General features: G+C 45.0%; 1 protein-coding gene across 5 annotated transcripts in view; it reads left to right on the forward strand.

Moving 5' to 3' along the window:
* The first annotated feature begins 15,858 nt into the window (after window positions 1–15,858).
* Window positions 15,859–21,548, forward strand: part of P4HA2 (prolyl 4-hydroxylase subunit alpha 2) — a 53,836-nt gene continuing 48,146 nt past the window's right edge. For 2 of the 5 annotated variants that reach the window (XM_081893899.1, XM_081893897.1), the window contains exons 1-2: window positions 15,859–15,950; window positions 18,356–18,425. The gene's annotated coding sequence lies outside the window, so the exon portion shown is untranslated. Of the gene's footprint in view, window positions 15,951–17,746; window positions 17,864–18,137; window positions 18,426–21,548 lie in introns of those variants that run through there. The other 3 variants (XM_081893896.1, XM_081893895.1, XM_081893900.1) reach the window with 3 other exon arrangements.

The following is a 21,548-nucleotide window of genomic DNA, read 5'->3' on the forward strand; positions in this document are numbered from 1 at the left end:
GGCATGCTTCTTCTCTCACAGACATGGTGACATAGGTTTCCATTCCAAAGCTTAGTGGAAACTGTGTGAGCAGATGGAAAAAAACAATAATGGCCCAATGTCTGTTGCTGTGGGAACACCAAAAATATCAAAGGGTTACAGTGAAGAAGGCTGACATCTTGAGCCGGCCACATAGTGAGCTCTGGTCTTGGAAAACAAAGTAACTAAGAAGCTAAATATGAATGACTAATTACCACTTTCATTCACTTGCTAGTCTCTTAATTCACTCTGACCTTTTCCATATAAATTGCTGCTCTCATCAACTTCTGGCAGACGTTTGACCTGCAGTCTGCATATTTACAGTTACCCCTCTGTTTATAAGCAAGACAACATACACTATGCTGCCTTCACTTTTATTTTGTCTTTCTCTGGTGTGTCTTCTATGAAATAGTGCCCTTTCCCAGAAAATAAAGTTGGAAACTTGGAACAGGAACCTGATAAAAACAGGCACACTTAAGAGCATTGTGTCATTTTAGCTTGCTATGACATTAGAAAATGTGGAATTCCTTGGCACGGCTGATTTTTTAAAATAAAAAAAATGCCACTTTTTAGAATATATTTAATTACTATACATCCAGCCCTTCAATTTTCCTGCACAAGTGATATCTGATATACACATAGTACAGAGTCAATGGTTTATTTACAATAGGGTTGCTGCTGTTGAAGATTCCCCCATCAAATAAAAAACAACAACAGGATTTTGGCAGGGAGGGATCCTTCTGAATTTGCTCTCTTGAATACATCACAATCGCCTGGAGCGCTGTGATGTATTCACTCACTGACTCTTGCGCTTGTTGTTCTCTGTGAGCAAAGTCATAGTGCCGGTGGTTCTTAGTTGGCTGGGGCGCGAGGTGTCTTGTCATAGCCTGTGTCAGCTCATTGAAAGTGCATGCCTCTATGTCCCTGGGTGCCATCAGACCTTCCAGTAGAGTGATGGTGGAACTTCCCAGCACTGTCAATAGCACTTCCACCTTGTCTGCCGCCCTAGTGAAGCCTTGTAGTCGGACATAGCTCCTTATTCAGCGGAGCCACTGTGGCCATTCTGCAGGATGGCTCATATCGAAGTCCGGTGGCAGCCGACTATGACTGATGGCCATCCTCAGACCCGGAGCAGTCACTTGTGCGATTGTGGGTGGTTGCGAAGACACAGCAGGTGCAGTCTTGTTTCCGGGACTATTTGGTGAGTCCAGCGGGACGGTGAGGTCGCGCTTACTGCGAGGTGGCAGGCGGCAGTGCTGCGGTGCAGTCTTGGGCCTCTGGCAGTCGGCGGGAGCTCATACATCCCATCCTCATTGCCAATGTTAAATGTTTGGAAAAGTCAGAAGCCCAAGGCAGTATAGGTTCCTCAACTACGTTTATTCAACATTGTCAGTGACAATGGCTCACTCATAGGAAAACAAAACCCGAACTCACAGGACTACACAATAAAAGCCCCAACATGAACTGACCATTGACAGTTGAAAGTGCATGCGCTTACTTGCCATTAGAACGTTCGTCTACCAACACTTATATGATTGGTTAGAACGCACCTCGTAACATAAAAAGTGTTAAACCCAATACATAACAGTGATGGTAAGGGAATCATATGTGCCAGGAGTTGCCAACCTTTTTGAGCCAGAGGAGTATTGAAAAAGTTCTAGTTTTAGTTACAAATGACTGCCATGGGCACCAGGCCAGATAGATCACAAAATGGCTGTCATGGGGGAACTGCATAGCACAAAATGGCTGATGTGGAGCATGTGGCATGAGAGAAAATGGTTGCCATGGGATAATGGGTCTACAAGAGCAGAAAAGGATACCTCACCAACCCTTAACCCCACATCAGCCACCCCATCAATGCCGTTGGCGGGGTGGGGGTGGAGAAGTACCTGCATCAGCCACCACTGTGCAGGCCCACAGAGATAAGCTCTTTGTTCAGAACAGATGGGAGGGTGAGCATTCAATCCTGGCATCCAATGAAACATAGGCATGTTAATCAGACGTGTTCAACGTAAGAGCAACTGAGGCAGTGCAGACAAGAAGTGAGCAGGAAAAGCAAACAGTCTCTTGTGTGCTGTGGATTTCTGAGGAAACAGTTACTGAAACCTTTTGTGGGTGCCACTGGAGATACCGGTAGGCCCAGCTGTGCTTATAAACCTTGATAATAAATAATGCTTAAATGAAGAGACTTTTTTTTAAAAAAAAAAAAGCTGGCAGGGAGCCTTTTTTGAATAATTTACAGTGTACAGCAGGAGGCAACGGAGGAAAAAACAAACAAATCCTTTAACTGTTAGTTTGGCTTGCACCCTGGAGGCTTGTGTCAACAATTAGAGCTGGGCACCAAAATAGTAAAAATATGTCTGGGCTGTTCTATTTGTGCTGGGGGCTCACACAATTATGTGCTCCTCCATACAAAAAGGTATTTCAACACCAACAAGTTTCTGTTCACTGCTTCTCACTAAGGTTGTTGCAGAGTTGGAAAAGAGGCATAAAAGGCACCTCTGGGTGGCATACAATCAATCCGTATGTGTGAATTAAGATGGATGTATTGGTGTTTATTGTATTTACGGTCCCTTACAAGGGACCACTCCGCCTCCACCAGTATCAGAAAGTATATCAAATTGCATTGCCTATAAGCCTACCATAGTTTGGTCTGAGATTGAAATGAACCCAAAGAATTCAGCATGTACATATACCGTACATTCCCATCACTGTCAACCACAGACCTCATACCAAGAGACAGTCCTATGCTAGAAATGTATGCTGCTTCATCTGCTAAAACTGAGAGTCTCCCTCAGAATTTGGCCACACAAATTTATTAACTCATTCTGTGCCTTCTTGCAGATGTGTGCTTAGTATTTCCTGCCTGTTTTCAAATGTTTTTTGAATATTCTATCCCATTCCTCAACAAGAACTCAAAAGGTCTATCCTGTTACCTGTTGTACTGGTTTTCCAAGAGAGAACAAAGTCAAGTCATCCACAATACACAATGGTTGATATTATCTAGAATACAGCTTCTGTTTATTTTCCTCGATAGCTCTTGCATTTGATTTATTAAGCCAAATGACACCTTTTTCCTGTTCGTGATAGAAAGGAAGATAAAAGCATCTTCATGTGAAATCTTATGCCATCTACTTTGTGAGTGCTCTTTGTACTTTGTACAGACTTTGGTATTAAATGTACACTGTACCCCTTGTGGGAAAATAAAAATGCAATAACAGCATACAGGTGCTTTCAAAACAACAGCAAAGGCTAACCAAGGGGAACATTCAGAAAGCCATGCATGGCAAAATGCTCTTGGACCTCTACTATCATGCCTAAAGTCATAGCTACCTGAAGGGGTCCAGCACTGTGTGTGCAGCTAGTTTTTAACAATTCTAATAGGGGATTTGCTTTCAATATGTATTTCCCTCCATCCAGCTTTTCCTGCTGTTCAGGTTGCACTGTACTGGCTTCCACCTTAGTATTTTCAGTTGGGATGTTCTCTGTTCCTGGATATTATCTGGTAGGAATTTTTCCACTTAGCAAATTGGGATGAGCCATTTGGTTTTCGCCTACCTTGTAGCAATCGTCACAGCTTTGTCAGGTTTGGTGGTTAGGCATTGGTTGATCTTATGATGGGGGAGGGGAGGTGTGACCATCACCTGCCCCTCCAAGCTTAAGGGTATTCCATTAAAGGAATCCAGGGGTGTGGATCTTGCCCGAAGTCTGGGGCTGGGCTAGGGCCATGCCACGGGAACCCGAGTTGGTTTGCATTGATGGGGCTCCCCCTACCTGTGGTTGACCCTTACTGGACTCCCTGCATGACGGGCAGGAGTCAAATATAGCTGGGTCAATTCCAGTGCCTAAGCCAATACCGCTCACATTCTGTAACCAAGAAAGTTGTCGCCTAAATTTGGTCAATAACATTAACCTAATATCTGTGTCCATGTGTCTTATTCATCAACAAGGGGGTGGTCTCTGGGTCTCGACACGCAACTGGCCTTCAAGGAGGCACTGATAGTTGGGCTTGGCAGCCATTTTGATAGAGTTAAGTGTTGTTTCCAAGGTGAAGAAAATATTGATTGAGGCCCATAGGATTTATCCAATAGTAAACATTAAGAGACAAAAGCTTAATGTTTGTGAGGTAGGATGGAATGTAGCCATTTTCAAAAAGCTGGGTGTGGTGTTTGTTTCAGGACTCCCACAACTTTCAAAGAGAGTCCCATGACTTGAATCTCAGGAAATATTTCATAAACAAACCTGACAGTGGCATGCAAATAACAAGTGAGACGCAATGCCAAGGTTTATAAATGAGCTGTCAGCCACATCTCAATGACCTGGCTTTGTTTGTGTACTCATGCCACAACTCCCTGGCTTAGTTCCACAAAGAGAGGTTTTATGAGAGTGCACTTATGAGAGTGCATCAAAGGCACTGATCAGCATCAGGGGAGTATGTCAGAACAGCTTATGTGTCTGCATTGGTGTAATTCTCTATGGCATATGAGAGAACCAGTTTAAATGCAGTGGCTGTAAATCTTTAAGCTTCATTCATACCAGTGGTGGTAAATCCACATGATGCCTTGGAATTCTTTATGAAATGAGTTAAGTTCTCAATATTCTGGAAAAGCCACTGCGCGGGATTCACCCGACAAGCCCTGTCAGTGGAATCCCTGCGCAAGGACTTCTGCTTGCCCGGTGGGGCTTTTCTCCATCTTTCTCTCCCCTCCCCCATGGACCCTGTACCAACATACCCCAAAATTGTTTCAGAAGGGTGTGAACAACTCCAGGACTGTACAGGGGTAGGGCAGCAGACCTGGGAAACTGGGATGCTTGTGCAGATGGAACAAGCGGAAGCATGCATCCTTGAATTCCACCCGCTAGGTTTCATTGAAAGAGACCCACATCTTTTTAAAAGTGCTGCAAATGACTACCATTCACCCACATGCTAATATGTAGATAGCCATTTGTGGCTTTCCCAGGAGGGAATGCTTCCTAAGATGGCGCCTCCTGCTTTACATGTGGAAGAACAAAATGCAGTTTTTCTTTACAGCTGTTGCTATTCATATATACATCTGCAGACGGAATCAACGGACGAATCGATTAACGTGTTGATATACACACTACTAACCAACATTTCTTCAGCTGGGTGTCAACCCCATTCAGCCCCTTTGCGCACACAGAATACAAGTCTGTGTTGGTTCCTAAGAGATTGGGAGAGATAGCTCCTGGATAATGTATTGGCATTCTTTGTTTTGTTCTCATATTTTTATTGTAATTCTTGACATTTTAGAAACTGGGAGGTCCAAACAAGCACATATTAGGCAGGCTTTGTACTGCTAAAGCAGCATCCTAAACCTGACGTGCTGGGCAGGGACACCTGGCTCTGCTATCTGCCAGAATAACCCAATATCTGGTCATTTATGTTCAGGGCAGTTATACTTGGAAATGTTTTGGCTTCCCTGCCTTGCTGGCAGGACAGTTGATGGGCGCAGGCCCATCTCCTCTAATACTACACAAGTACCCATTCTGTGGAGAGCATAGCTTTCTGGTAGAACACACACTCCGCATGCAAAAGAGTCTCTGACCTCTCCCAGGGTAGGAAGATGTTTTTCCGAAATTCAGAAGTCACAGTTGGCAATACCGGGCTCGATGAACAAATAATCTGGTACATGGCAGCTTCCTATATTCCCTTGCATAGCTGTTCTGCAACAGGAGCAAAATGCAAAACTGTGTAGATGGGTTGTGTTGGTGGGAATCAGCTATATGCTTTCCTTAGTGCCCTCCTCACTCTGTATCAGAGATGCAAACACAAATCCCAGATGCAGGGAGCTGCTGCACTGTTTCAACATCCCATACCCTTTTAAAATGTGGCTCTTTTTGGGGGGAGGGTACTATTGAGTTATTGTTTTATTTTAATTTTATATACTGTGATCTTTTTATGTGAACCGCCCTGAGGCCTTTGGGCATAGGGTGGTATATAAATTCAAATAACAATAACAATGATAATAATATACATACACTGCAGTAGCAACATTAGTAAGAGCCTGCCAAAGGACCATCGTGGCCAACCAGATGTCTTTGGGAAGATCAAAATCAGGACCCGCGTACAACAATAGTCTCCTCTCTTGCGCTCCCCAGCAACTGGCATGCTACAGTGATGCCAAAAGGGCAGTGCTGCCTACATTGCTCCCCTTTTGGTCCACAGTGTTTGTTTGTATTCACTGAATTTATATCCCGCCCTTCCTCCCAAAGGAGCTCAGGACAGAAACTGCAGATCTCACTATTGCCAGGAACTGCTGCAGATCTAAACAGTGTCTGCCCATCTTCCTGTTTGGAAGGTAGAACTCTCAGAGAGGAAAAAGTACCTGCATTTCCCAGGCGTGCGTCCCATGTCTCCAGCTGCATTCACTGGACAAAACTGAGAGCACATTAAAGAGCCTTGAGGGGGTTACCCGAAGTAATATTTTAGTATTATTGTTGGTAGGCATTTTTAGTAAAGCCTTGCTCTTTGCTCTTTGTTCCTTTACCATTTCATAGTGAAATGTTTGCAGATGGGAATCAGTAATGCCAAGGCTCCCCCTCATGGTCATACTGTTAACATCTCCTTGTGTACATTGTATAAGATGCAACAGAAACACTGGTTGTTCTTTTTTAATATAAAAAATAAGCAAGTCATATATGGCTTAATATTGGAATGAAAGAGAACCTAGCATTTTAAATTCACACGTCAAACTTGTCGCAGTAGAACGACGAGTCATTATTTGACTATCAGTCATTATTAATACATATAATAATTAAAATGCTTGACTGGTTTCTGGTGTGATCCTTTGCCTACCTGCTCAGAGGTACACGCCGCGGAGTTCAGCAGAACAATTGTACAATTGCAGCCTTAGGCATAGTATGGCACTGTTAAGATCCGGTAGTTTGTTCATTCTACTTACATCCCCATGACCAGCAGGGGTCACATTTATCACCCATCCACTAAGGTAAACAGGGCTCTGACCCACCAACCTCCGTTGGCCCTCAGTCAGCCTCTACCTCCCTGCCTTCTTAGTTACATCCACAGTAGGGGCTGGTGGACCTGACTGCTGGCATCTTCCTCCTTAGGCTCAGTTTTGCCCTTGTAGAACACAGTACGGAGAAAGATGGGGACAAAACTAAAACTGGTTCCACCCACTGTCAGATTCCCTGCCTTCAGCCCCACAAGTCCCAGCCACTACTGCCTATGACTTAAGTTATCGTTATTCCTCTTTTATAGATGGGGAAAGAAAATTGGACAGAGAACAACTTTTTTCCAAGGCTACCCAGACAGCATGAAGCTAAAGATGGGGTTTTAATTCAGGTGTTTCAGATAAGGATACAGATACCTACCTATCTCTGCTGGTTTTTGTTCTCTTCCTGGCCTCCTCTGACTCATTTTTATTCTGTGTCCTTCATGTAGCCCAATATTGCCAGAACATTCCTATATATTCTTGATTACTCAGCTGCATGTTGTGCTATGCTGCTCTGATACATAAAACCTTACTATGATAATATTTTAAATTCCACTTGTGGAATGCACAACCATTGTTATTCACAACATATGACACTGAAATCACCTGTTTTTTAAATTGAGCATGTGATTGTAATTTGTGACTGCCATCTATTGTTTCTGTTTGTTCAGTACCTTGCAATATTGTTACTCAGAGCACTGGATTGGAAAACTCACTGTCAGAATCCACACCCTTTCCCTTGTCTCCCCCCCCCCCCCCTGGATGGATGCTCTCCCCATCATCAAGGTCTGCAAGGAAAGAATACACATCCATCAAAGTCCTGTAGTGACACAGAAAATATAAATCAGAGCCCAGGAAACTGCAGTAGTGTTCTGTATTCTGGTCCTATTCTTAAACAAAATACTGAATAGAATGAATGTATTTTGCCTATAATCTGAAGAGAGAATAGCAACTATTTCCCAAGCAAGAAAGAGTTAATATTTAGTTGTTTCCCTGTTTTAGCTACCGTATATCAGTGGTACCTTGGGTTACAGATGCTTCAGGTTACAGACTCCCCTAACCCAGAAATTGTACCTCGGGTTAAGAACTTTGCTTTAGGATAAGAACAGAAATCGTGCGGCAGCGGCGCGGTAGCGGCGCGGCAGCGGTGGGAGGCCCCATTAGCTAAAGTGGTACCTCAGGTTAAGAACAGTTTCAGTTTAAGAACTGACCTCCAGAACAAATTAAGTTCTTAACCCGAGGTACCACTATACAGTATAGTGCCATATGTTTTGGTGCCCCCTTGTGGAAAAATCATGCTGTATTTACACATAGCTCATTCCTTGGGAGGATGCTTTGGGCCAGCTAACCACCGGTTTAGAGCAGCAGTCAGTTTCAAGCTGAAGTTCAGTTAAGTATCGTGATCAGATGGGAGTTTCTAAAAGTATGACAACTTGTTTTGTTTGTATATAGGCAATACATAAATAGCATAGAGTGCCTGGGTGTAGCCAAGGGGGGCAGGGGAGCAATTGTACCCCCCTGATCAAGTAAAACAATACAATGGTACCTCGGGTTACATACGCTTTAGGTTATAGGCGCTTCAGGTTACAGACTCTGCTAACCCAGAAATAGTACCTCAGGTTAAGAACTTTGCTTCAGGATGAGAACAGAAATTGCACGGCAGCAGTGCAGCACCAGCGGGAGGCCCCATTAGCTAAAGTGGTGCTTCAGGTTAAGAACAGTTTCAGGTTAAGAACAGACCTCCGGAATGAATTAAGTACATAACCAGAGGTACCACTGTAGAATACTTAACTAACTGACCAATCACTTTGGTTCTGCCCCCCCAACAAAAGTGCCCCCACCTAATTAAAAAAACCTGGCTATGCCCATGATAGAGTGATACCCACAAGGAAGCCAAGCTCTCCTACTTTGTTTTAGTTCAGGAATATTTATTTATTTACTAACTACATTTCATAGAATCACAGAATCATAAATTGTGGAGTTGGAAGGGACCATGAGGGTTACCTTGTCCAATCCCCTGCAATGCAGGGCTCTTTCACCCAGCATGGGGCTTGAACCCATGACCACGAGATTGAGAGCCTCTTGCTGTATGACAACAGCATGCACATTCAGTGAAAAACTTATTATCATTTTCCACTCTAATTTTGTACTGTGATTGCGCTGTAGGACCTTTAGTTTTGCATGAATGTTTGACTGAAATGGCATCGTGCAATAAGCATCATCCCAGTGGCTTCATTTCACCATGGGCTTGTCTCTTGTGTGACACTGAGGGCATGCCTGGGTTTGCCACCACATGAACCCTTGACAGGAAGCCATATCCTATCCCACTCCTCTGTCTAGTGCATTTGCATAACGCTGGTGTTTGCAAAGACACTTGTGTTGCATTCACATGTTATATATTTAGCTGTGTACATGCAGTGGCCCATGGGGGGGGGGCAGAGCCACCCTTCTGACACAGCTCCACCCCTACACACAAGCCACTCTTGGTACATGCTGAAAGCATGAAGCCCTTGGTACAGGCCAGAGGTGCCATCTTCTCAAGATGACTGAGGGGACCTAATGTGATATTTGAAGTCATGCTAGTGTTAGTGCGTGAAGCCAGAGGCAGAGCCAAATGTCCTCTGAACCATTGAGGGGCCCGGCCCCCTAAAAAAACAAACACTTGGTGTGGGTATGTGAAAGTGCCTCGACCCTCAGGAGCTGACATCTATGGTACAGGCAGGATGTGCTTGCTTCTGTGGTAAAGAAAACCTGTATTACCCCTGCATGTGTGACTGTAGTGTAGTACAGGGAAAAGGAACCCCAAAGGGGCTGAGGATAATTATTTTTTGGGGGGGAACCTTCAGTCCCTGGTTGTGTATGCACTATACCTTTAAAACACATTCAAAGCATGTGCTTTCCCCCAAAGAATTCTGGGCACTGTAGTTTACCCCTCACAGAGATGCAACTCCCAGCAACCCTTAACAAACTACAGTGCCCAGAATTCTTGGGGGGGGGGGCAGTATGTGCTCCAAGTGTGTTTTAAAGGTATGGTGTGTGTACAGTCCCAAGGGAGAGGAAGGAATTATTCCATTTTTAAAAGTTTTTTAATTGGTCTGGAAAGTTATAAACTAACTTTCTAGAATGTACTCTTAAGTATTAAGTACAATGGTACCTCAGGTTAAGAACTTAATTCATTCCGGAGGTCCGTTCTTAACCTGAAACTGTTCTTAACCTGAAGCACCACTTTAGCTAATGGGGCCTCCTGCCGCCGCCACACCACCGGAGCACAATTTCTGTGCTCTCATCCTGAAGCAAAGTTCTTAACCCGAGGTACTATTTCTGGGTTAGCGGAGTCTGTAACCTGAAGCATCTGCAACCTAAAGTGTCTATAACCCGAGGTACCACTGTACATAACTATGAAAGAGTTCAAACGCTGATTTATTTTTTACAAAGTATGCATAAGTCCTATGATTAACATAAAAATAAATCCCTTTCAAAATAATCCAGAAACTGTACGTGTATTGATGTATGAACACTAGAGGGGGGAAATCCCTTTCTCGTATTCTAAGAGCCCCTGTGAAGTGTGCTGGTTAATTTATTTAATAAATCAGCCCTCTGAAGAGTCTACATGCTCCGTCATCCAACTATTTGTTTCTGCTGTGCAAACAGGGCCCAAGGAATTGCCGACAAGGAATAAGGCGTTATAGTTTAACTCCAGGAAGTTTGCTTAAAATCAAAAAACACTTCAGCAAGCGCTCTTCGAACTCCATCACTTAACCATTTCTCGAGGAATCTCCCTCATCCCCTTCCCCTGCAAATGACTGATAAGGCAATGAAGAAAACCTACTGCTTTAACCTTGAGGATATCTCAGCAATAATTTCTTTTCTATAATCAAACTACTAAAAATGTTACAGATCTGAGGACAAGGATATTGAAAGTATCTTTTTTTTGTGAGTTTTGGGTAGCACATGTATGGGATTCTGCTCGTGTGTAGAGAAAGAAAAGTGCTTTTAAAACAGAATCACAGTTGTACCAGACCAAAACTGAACTTCCTTTCCAAAGCCAAAACCACCAACTGCTCCCCCATCCCAGAATCAACTACACCTCCAGACTACAGCATTCCACAGAGAACAGCTTTAGTGCATGACAATATTTCAGCATGACTCATGGAAATAAGTATTACTGTGTGGTCAGGAGAAGGGAAAGCCAAATCCCGTACGGTTCTCCATGTTACACCGTTGTATCAGATTTTGAGCTAATTTAAGGTGGGGAGTGATGAGTCACCGCTTCTGACCATATGGACTACATATAGCCATTTATAATAGTAGTGTTACATGTCACCCCAATCTCTGAGCTGTGCAGGATTCCAGGGGTACCAGGCTTGCTTAGCACAGTCTGTGTTTCCTTTTGGACAATGAGGCACAGCGGACTCTGTGGTGTCTTTATGATATACAGTTTATTTGCACATATATACAATCTGTGTCTAGATGGAGAAGGTACAGAGCATTCACATTGCTGCAGCCTCCGATTCCAACCCCCCCCCCCAAATCATGTCTGACCCTCTCTGCAGAATAAAACAGTCAGCCCACCCACTGGTGGAGGAAGAGGAGTGCAGGGGGAGCGTACTGCTCCTGGCAGCGCAATCCCAGTGGGGTGTCATTGCGGCCACGCCCCCAGTACATGCACCACGCCCCCAGGATGCACCCCAGCCCCGCCTGCTCTCCACCCCCCCTCCATGCCAGAGCATGAAGTTCTGCCACTGAGCCCACCTTCTTTCTTCCCCCCCACCAGCTTCCCAAACTGACATTTGTTTCCTATTCGCTCACATCATCCAAACTGAAACCCTACCCCCTTTAAACCCTTTTGTCTCTGTCCACTAGCACATTGTTGGAGGAGGAGTACCGGTACTACCCCTCCTTGTCTGGCATAGTCTTTGCTCTCCTAATGGCTTTCTTGATGGGTTAATGGCTCAGCCATTATTAGCTTTGTTCCTCCAATGACCCACACTCAGCAAGCTATGCCAGGCTGGGCTGGATTGTTAGCATGAACTGAATCCAGCAGAGTTTGGCACAGTTTAATCAAACCTTGATTCATTCTAATTTTTATTAGACCAAGGAATTTAGGGGGATTGCCCCCCCCCCAAACTAATAGTGAACTCAGTCTCCAAGTGCCATCCTTATGTGGCCAAAATGGCATCCCTCATGCACAATATGAGGTGTGTATTTCTGGCGTGTTTATGAAATACTGTTAAAATATTATATAGCTGGCAGCAAAGAATAGACTATGACCTTCAGATATTCCAAAATCTCTTTTCAACACAGAGTAGCGTGTAACTATAAACTGAGAAATGTAGTCATGCCTATTTTTAAGCAGCAGCTGTAATTTACATCGCTTTGAAGACAATGGGAAAATTCCATTTGATATATACCTTCAAAAATTGTGGAGCTCAGCTTGGGGATCTCCTGCAGAAGAGAGAATCAGATCATGTCTCAATTTTAAAATGCAGATCTATGACCTTGTACAAAACAGGATATGAACAACGTTGCTAAAGTTTTGCCAGTGTGGAATAACAATAAATGCTAACATTTGTGATAACCGTTTAAGCTATATTTGTTGCACATAAAAAGACAAATCAATCCATCTTCTCCTTACATGCACCGTGGGTTCTGACCTCTCAGAGACATGTCTGGCCACATGGTAACGTTTAGACATTTTAAAAATAAAGCAAGCCACAGGCAATTGCTGGGGCTTTCCGTATTCCAAATGTCAGTTTGGTGCCTTTGCGAACGTGCAGGAGGGCATGCTTTCTAAGGCTGCCAGAGAATCATTTGCTTTTACCATAATTACATTAAATGAGCCACCAAAACCATCCCTTGGGTTTGCTTCTAAATGCTTCCGTTACTTTGCAGCCAGCCAATACTTGGTTTCTTAAATTTAGCAGAAGCAAAAGAATGTTATTGTTGAACAGGGCTTTTTCCTATCGTATATGAGTTTGGTTTTGGTCAGTTAAGTTCTTGTTTCTACCTGTTAAAAGGGGGAAATGTAATTCTGCTGCTGTAATTTCTGCAATTTGATTTCATGGTTACATCTCTGCCATCAAGGAATGAAAGCACATGAAGACAATTACCTTATAGATCACTGAGGGCCAAACTGAACATGACAAGGGAGACCTGTGAATAGGATTTCTAGTGGGTTTGTTTTAAAAGAGTAGCAATTTACAATAAGTTGTAGGGGCAGGCAGGCACCTGATTCAGAGTAGGATCATGGTATGAGGGGAAAGGGGATTTGAGACTTTCCTCACCACTATTTGCCCAATTGAAATTGCCCCATCTAAAGCTGATATTTACCTCATTGGGCATTTCCCATGGGTCACATCAATACACAAACTTGTACTTAACAGAGGGAGGGGGGAAAATGTGTTAAGAGAAATACAAAGGAGGAGATGAATTGCAATAAAAGAAAATTAAAGACTATTAAACGAAAAGACTAGAACCTTGAAACTCATTCAGAGCATGATTTGTGCATTGTTCAGTATAACCAGTATGTTTTAAAAGTGATTGTTCTAGGAACAGTGCCCGCTGTTGATTAGTAATTCAAAATCTAAAACAAACCAGGCAAGTTTGAAGGATGATTTGCAAACCAGATGCTCTTCTTGTTTTGTAATTTAACATGAACACAACCCTTAAGAATAGGATCTTTTAGTAAGAAGAATTCTTACCAAGAATGCTTTTCCTCTGGCTGTCAGTCAACATGTTACTGACAGATTTAATAATAGTACACAGGTAAGTGTTTTCTTCTTGTGTGTTGTATTGCATAGTAATCTGAAAGCAGCGTAGAGGAAATACTAATCCTTCCACTTAAATGCTCCCATTGCAATATATCTGCAGGTAGCAGCACAATTGTTTGTTGTAAGTCCACCAACAAAGCAAGGCTGTTATGTGGTTTGACAAATAGAGAAGGTGCACCAAAAGTTGTTTTTCAAGACCACCACCACCCTAGTTTCAGAGCAGTGTGAGATTCCAGGTGTTCCAGGTGCTCACCTACGGATTGTGTTTCTTTCTGGAAATGAGACACAGCAGAGATAGGTGGAGGAAACAAATCAGCAGTAGCTCCTTAGCTCCAGGCAGCTGGCCCTTCTTTGCAGTACTTCCCTCCTGCACCCCCTTTTTCACAGCAGGCTCCCAGGGAGTAGAGAGCTCATTGAGAAGGAGCTCCTCCACTCCAGCCTGCACACCCTTCTCTGAGGCATCGCCTTCCCCCTTGTCTTCAGCTTTTGGGAATGAGGAACAGTGGAGACTGATGCATTTAAGATTTTTGGTTTATTTACACATATGTACAAACTGAGCCTATTACGATCTGCCCGCAGGCTGTCTCGCCAGAGTGGTGCATGCTCTAGTTATCTCTCACTTGGACTACTGCAATGCGCTCTATATGGGGCTACCTTTGAAGGTGACCCGGAAACTACAACTAATCCAGAATGCGGCAGCTAGACTGGTGACTGGGGGTGGCCGCCGAGACCATATAACACTGGTCTTGAAAGACCTACACTGGCTCCCAGTACGTTTCCGAGCACAATTCAAAATGTTGGTGCTGACCTTTAAAGCCCTAAACAGCCTCGGTCCAGTATACCTGAAGGAGCATCTCCACCCCCATCGTTCTGCCCGGAAATTGAGGTCCAGTGTGGAGGGCCTCTGGCAGTTCCCTTGCTGTGAGAAGTCAAGTTACAGGGAACCAGGCAGAGGGCCTTCTCAGTAGTGGCACCTGCCCTGTGGAACACCCTCCCCCAGATTTCAAAGAGAAAAACAACTACCAGAGTTTTAGAAGACATCTGAAGGCAGCCCTGTTTAGAGAAGCTTTTAATGTTTAACAGACTATTGTATTTTAATATTTTGTTGGAAGCCGCCCAGAGTGGCTGGGGAGGCCCAGCCAGATGGGTGGGGTATAAATAATAAATTATTATTATTAGCATCAACACCCCCAGGGGATCTTGTTTCTCCCATAGTCACAGCCTTGGATTCAAGTAGAAATTAGCCATGCCTTTTTCTTTTCCTTTCCAGCCTACAGCTTCTTCCTCTAGGTCACATCACAGCAAACCCTCAACTCTCGCTTTTGTTCTTCTCACTTTCTCCAAGCTAGAGAAGGGCCCCCAACCCATATGCCATCTGGCTCAGACACCCCTCTCCTTGGCTTCCTTAATGGCTCATCACCCTCTTTCTGTTTTCCTGATGGCCCATCACCCCAAGCAACTTCCTCACCAGGAAAATGGCCTGGCTTATATGTTAACATTTGCTGAATCCAGGGGTTCAGTGTCTGGCACCCAGAAACTTGTAACCCAGTGGAGTCTGGCACCCAGAAACACATAACAATATATTCAGTGGAAAGTTGTTTCTATTAGAGGTAGTTTCTGCATTTCTTCTCTTGTTTTCCGTGAATGAACTACACACAGTTGTCTGTGAAAATCATCAGGATCTGAAGCCAAAAATCAAAGCATGCTGATTATATGGACAGGCAAACACTGAATTAAATTCCTTACACTGCAAAGATGTTCGTGTTGGTTTGGATAATTTCTTCACTGTCAATTAATGCTGTTAAGTGTATCACTCCCCAGACTGAATGCTTCCAGGAATATGGTGGAGGGCCATAAAGGACCATGAGGAATTCCCTTCTCTAATCTGCTGCAATTGGTCTGAAGTGGTCAAAGCTTTCTCTCTTTTTTTTCTTAGCATGCATGAAGTTGTTCATGGCTGTTAAGTTCTTCAGTCCCCCAAGGTACTAGATGCTGCTGCAGCAGAAATAGAATGTTGCAAGTTTAAAGAATGTAGAGCTATACAGATGCCCGCCCACACGCTGCTCTAACTGTCATCCAAAAGCAGGTTGGTTGTGATCAGCAGAGTGTACTTTAAGGATCAACTTTTCTGTTTCACATTCTTTTATTGCAAGCTCCAGGACCATCTGGTTCAATATCTTCCACTGCAGTAAGCTTTTCTCAACGTAAAACAATCTCTTTACCTTGGAAACAGTGAGTGCGTTTTTCCTCACAGCGTCCTGTAGACAGCTGGTTGACTAAAGTGAGACCTGTCTGTTAACATGAGCATTCAATCAGTTCACTTGTCAGTTTGTTTATAATGTGATAACTTCACTGAAGGCGGAGGCAGCAGAATGACACCTGGAGCACATGTTCAAAACACAATTCTATGCTTCATGTTCAAACCCCACCCTGATCCACACACCAGTTTGAGGGAGAGAGAGAAAGAGAGATGAAAACACAACACAACAGACTTCTCCCTTCTGGCTAGCAGGGTAAAAAATGTCATGCAGTTCAGATACAAAAGTATGACCCTCCACCTCCACACCTGCCAGTTGTTGTTTTTTTAGGCCTGTCTCTTTGCCCCTTGCTCCTACCTGACCTCCTACAAAAGTCTAGATTAAGATCTGCTGCCCCTATGGGTCCTGCTGCCTGAGGCGGTCGCCTCACCTTGCCTCATGGATGGGCTAGGTCTGCCTCCTAGAATGTAATAATGCCCCCCACCCCCACAAGAGCATCTCTTTTTCTTTGGCGATCACTCATAGCTGAGTAAGATTGTCTTCCATGAACACAGTCTAAACAGTGAGTCTGTAAGTGACTGTGGAGGCCAATTCTGGATCCACACCTCCTTCCACAATGGGGACATAGGTTTCTGGGCAGGAGTTGATCATGGTGAGGGTTTGTCAGGCGTGCCTTCCTCTTTGCACATTTCTCCCTTTCATCCTGAGTTTGAGCATCTTCAAAGTCCATGACACCTTTGGTAAAGGCTGTTCTCCAATCGGAGAGCTCGCAGGCCAGTGTTTCCCAGTTGTCGGTGTTTATGCTATACTTTTAAAGATTCGCCTTGAGAGAGTCTTTAAACCTCTTTTGCTGACCACCAGCATTACGCTTTCCATTCTTAAGTTGGGAATAGAGTACTTAATTAATTCCGGAGGTCCGTTCTTAACCTGAAACTGTTCTTAACCTGAAGCACCACTTTAGCTAATGGGGTCTCCTGCTGCCGCCGCGCCACCGGAGCATGATTTCTGTTCTCATCCTGAAGCAAAGTTCTTAACCCGAGGTACTATTTCTGGGTTAGCGGAGTTTGTAACCTGAAGCGTATGTAACCTGAAGTGTATGTAACCCGAGGTACCACTGTAGTTGCTTGGAAGACAATAATCAGGCATCCACACAACATGACCAGTCCAAAGAAGTTGATGTTGAAGAATCATTGCTTTGACACTGGTGATCTTTGCTTCTTCCAGTACACTGTCACTGGCATTAGTTCGCCTGTCTTCCCAAGTGGTATGTAAATTTTTTCGGAGACACCCTTGATAGAATAAAGGAGCTGGACATGATGCTTATAAGTGGTCCATGTTTCACAAGCATACAGTAAAATTGGTAGTACAATAGCTTTGTAAAGAAGCATTTGGGTTTTCCTGCGAATGTTTCTATCTCTTTGCCAGATCTGAAAGGCCTTCCTTTTCTTGCCAATAATGCGTTCAATCTCACTGTCGTTCCCATCAAACAAGAGCGTCTAATTCTTGTCGGTGCTCTAAACGACCTAGGCAACGAGACGTCGCACTGACAAGTTGGGTGCTGCTTGGGTGCGCGCGTTTCGGGGAGGGTGTCGAGCGCACAGCTCTAACACCGTCCAGGCTCCATCATCGGCGGGGAGGCGCCGGCTATTGGGAGCATTACGGTAGCGCTCTCTCCGTGCCGGGCGAAGGCGGGGCTTCCGACGTGGCAGCCGCTCAATCGGAGCGCAGAACGCCGAGGGCCTCCGCCAAAGGGGCGGGGGAAGCGCAGCTCCGGCTGGAAACGCCAAGGCTGTTCTAGAAGCGCGGCGCGGGAAGCGGCGTGTTCCCGGGCGAGGCGCGGAAGGTGCGCCCCGCGGGCAGGGCAGGGTTGGCGCGCGCCTTGGGCGACCCCTTCCCCGCGGCCGCGGCGCCTTCAGCCGGCCGCTCAGTCGCCTCTGGCGCGCCCGGGGGCGCTTGTTCTCCGGCGCTGTGCCCTCCCGCTGCCCCTTGCCCACCTCTGCTTCCCGCTGGGCTCTTCCTCGCCCTTGGCGCTCCTCGCCTCTCCGCCTTCCCTCAGGGGGGCTCGCCCGCCCCCGCCTCCTTCCGTGCCTCCCTCCCTCCCTCCCTCCCCGCCCGCTGCTGCAGCCTGGAGGCGACGGCGCACCTGCATGGCTCCCGCTTGACCTAGCATGGCTTCTCGCGGGCCCCCGCGACGGCGAGAGCCCAAGCCGCCGGCCGAGGAGGCGAGACGCGGGTGGAAAAGCGGCCGGGGATGACTTCATCTCTGGGACGAGCGGCGGCGGCTGCAGGGGAGGTTTCCGCGCCGTAATAAACTCCTGCCTAACTTGGTTTTCAGGCTCCCGAGGCAAGAAGTGCGACGGACGAGGCGGGCGCTGCCAACTTGTCGCCACAGCATCTGCGGGCAGGTAAATCCGCTCCCTGGTCTGTACCGCTAGTGGGGAGGGAGTTATTTGGAGCAGTGTGACTTTCCACACACACCCCAAACCCCCCGTAGGCGATTTCCTACCTGAGGAATGTCTGGGGGAAACTTTGAGCTCAGGTAAGCAGCAGCAGCAATGGGGTTGCAATCCGTACAGCAAGAGAAAAGCATCCTCTGCATTTCCGAAGGGAAGGGGGTAATGTATATATAGGGCGACCCTCAGGTGCTTACCTGGTGCATAGACTAGCTACCTATGGAGTTGGAAGGGGCCACGTGGGTCATCTAGTCCAACCCTCTGCCATGCAGAAATCTCTTGACGTGGGGCTGGAACCCCCTTGAGATTAAAAGTCCCATGCTCCTACTGACTGAGCTATCCCTGTTTTTTTTCCAATATACGCAAATGGTTGTGTGCATAAGCTGGGAAGGTGGACTTCTTACAACACAAAAAAAAACCTGGAATGTCTCCTGTGGGGATTTCGAGAGGGGCAGTCCTCTTAGTCTTGTGGCACCTTAAAAAGCAGACTTCATCTGACACATGTATCCAGAGTTGTGTACATGCATGGTTTGGGGAGGGGGGTCGTGAACAGTGGGGTTGGAAGGAAAGGAAATGTGTTTTATTTTCAGAGAGGAGGAAGCAGGTATTGAGTGGCTCTGAAAAATAATGCAAACCGTCTTCTGACAGTGTCGGTGGTAGATGGATTGAAGCAGGAAAGCTCCATTCTGTTTGTTTGGGGGGGGGTGCCAGGGAGTCCCTGGAGAGGCAGGAGAGCTCCCACTTCTCAAGGATCTCTGAGTTCAAGAGGCAATGTGGAGTAGGAACCTCTTGCACCTTTCCCTTGCAAAGCAGTTCTTTGACAGGAGAAAATATGAGAGGGGTCTTATGAAAAGTATGGCAGATTGATCATATGCTACTCAGAAAAGGAGGAATTGAGGGTAGTGGTTTCTTGGTGATAGTCCTTTCCATCTGCCAGTTTCTCTACCTGCATAGAGTGCTACGGATAGCCTGATGCTCATTACTCTCCACCTCCCAATGACTTTGATTTGACCCACCTTAATCTGTATAACTTTCAGTTTTAAGAGTGACATAGAAAGTTTGCTGCATAACTGTTTGGAGTGGATCTTTGAACATTGCAGTGCTTGTTGTTTTTGCTGCTGTTGTTATATTTATTTATACCCCACCTTCTTCCCTGACAGGGACTCAAGGCGGTTTACAGATAAAAATAAGACAACTAAAACTTTTTTGAAAAACCAATTATTTTTTAAAAAATATTAACCAATGTTTGAATTAAAACTATGCATTGGAACTTCCCTGCTATATTGATTTAGACAGCCTGCTAAGAACTTATTTATTTCAGCAATAATTTAGTTTTGTATGTATACTTGCTTTTATTGATAAATCATGTATGCTGTGTGGAGACCTTTTGGTTAGGTGGTTGATACATTTTACAAAATAAAAAAAATTAAAAAGCTTATCAGAGATTCAACAACCATTTCTTCTTGCACTGTTAAAGCGACAGTGAGTTGTGTTGTTTTCCTTCTTAGTTCTCAAGAGCTTTGGAGAAAAGGGATTTTTACATTCGGATTTTACACAAGTCCTCTGGTGGTAGAGGAAAGGCATTTTCTGGATTTCTCCCATATAAGGTCACATAAGGCCACCCTCACACACCAAGCTCGTTTACATAAGACTTTCCTAGTCTCTGGAAATGGAGCAATGTGGATCATCTCATGGATCATCACTTTACCTCCAGGGTAGCCAACAAAGCTCTCCAGATGTTCAGCTCCCATCATACCCCAGAAACCATGGCAGGAACAATGGGAGTTGTAGGCCTACAGCAGCTGACAAAACATTGGTTAACTGTTCTTTATATGACATGGATGACATGGGTACATGAAATAGTACTGGCCAATTGTGGTATTTTTGTGCCCAGGCTACGCAGATAAAAGCTATGCACAGAAAATAGCATCAGGGAGGTTTGGAAAGTGACAAATCCACTGTGATACAGATGTTCACTTTTCCTAGCTCATTGCAGTCTCTTCAAAACCTGCAAGCCTCTTTGACCAAAACCATGGTGGGATAAAGAGAATGGATCTGTGTAGCATGTATAAGAATATAAATATCATAGTTCCATCAAGGCTCTGAAATATTATTATTGGTAGTGTCTTCAGGATACTGAATGTTGGTACCACTTTCCTTTGATTAGGGTGCATGCAATCTTGCAGATGGTTTATAAGAGCAGCCTTAAATTAGCATGAAAAAGTCCACACAAAGTTGAGTCAAAATGCAACAATTATAACAGTAATTCACCATGGGCCCTAGTAGTTCCCAAAGGAAGTGGTGGCTGCTGCTTCTGATTCCAGCGGGATGCCTTTCGACACTACATGATCTCATTTAACCACAGTCTGTAATTCATGATTCATGAGTGCTGTGGTTTACGTTATCCAAGAAGCCAAATGAGATTGGGGACACTTTTCAGTCCCACTGATTTCAGTGTGAACGGTTAAGCAACTTCTCAGGAAGCAGAATTGGTCACCAGCCTCCTTCCACTAGTGGAACGATGTCCTGAAATTCAAGGTAATGGGTTTCTTTTACCGCACCTACCATAATGTCATTTTTCTTTCTTTGGTAGTTCATATTTGTATACTTGGTGATATCCAACAAAGTTGTTTGCTGTTGGGAGATACATTAGCTGAGGTTGGGGTTGGGTTCTCTCTGTTACAGCATCTGCTCCATTGGGTGTACACCTAGGAGTAGCTGCGATATGTAGGACTCAGTTAGCCTTCAGCTAACTTGTAAGTGTGCTTTTGACAATAAGGAGTTAATTCTTCACTCCAGACAGAGGCAGTGCCTGACTCAAGGTCATCCCAGTAAGCTTTGTGGCCAAATAGGGATTTGAAGCCTGGTCTCACAGGTCCTAGTCCAACAGTCTTTCTTATTATCCCACACTGGCTTTCATACAAGCTCCATTAGCACAAAGATTTCCGGCTGCACAATGGAATCGCTCCCGTGAGTCTCCCAAATACCCCCTGAACCTGTTCCAGATAGCGCCCCCCCAATCCCCTGGAGCAGATTCAGGGAGAGCACCAGGGAGGCATGGAAAGAAGAGAGAAG

Source organism: Podarcis melisellensis (genome assembly GCF_964234715.1).
Source record: "Podarcis melisellensis genome assembly, chromosome: 2".
NCBI classification, from domain to species: domain Eukaryota; kingdom Metazoa; phylum Chordata; class Lepidosauria; order Squamata; family Lacertidae; genus Podarcis; species Podarcis melisellensis.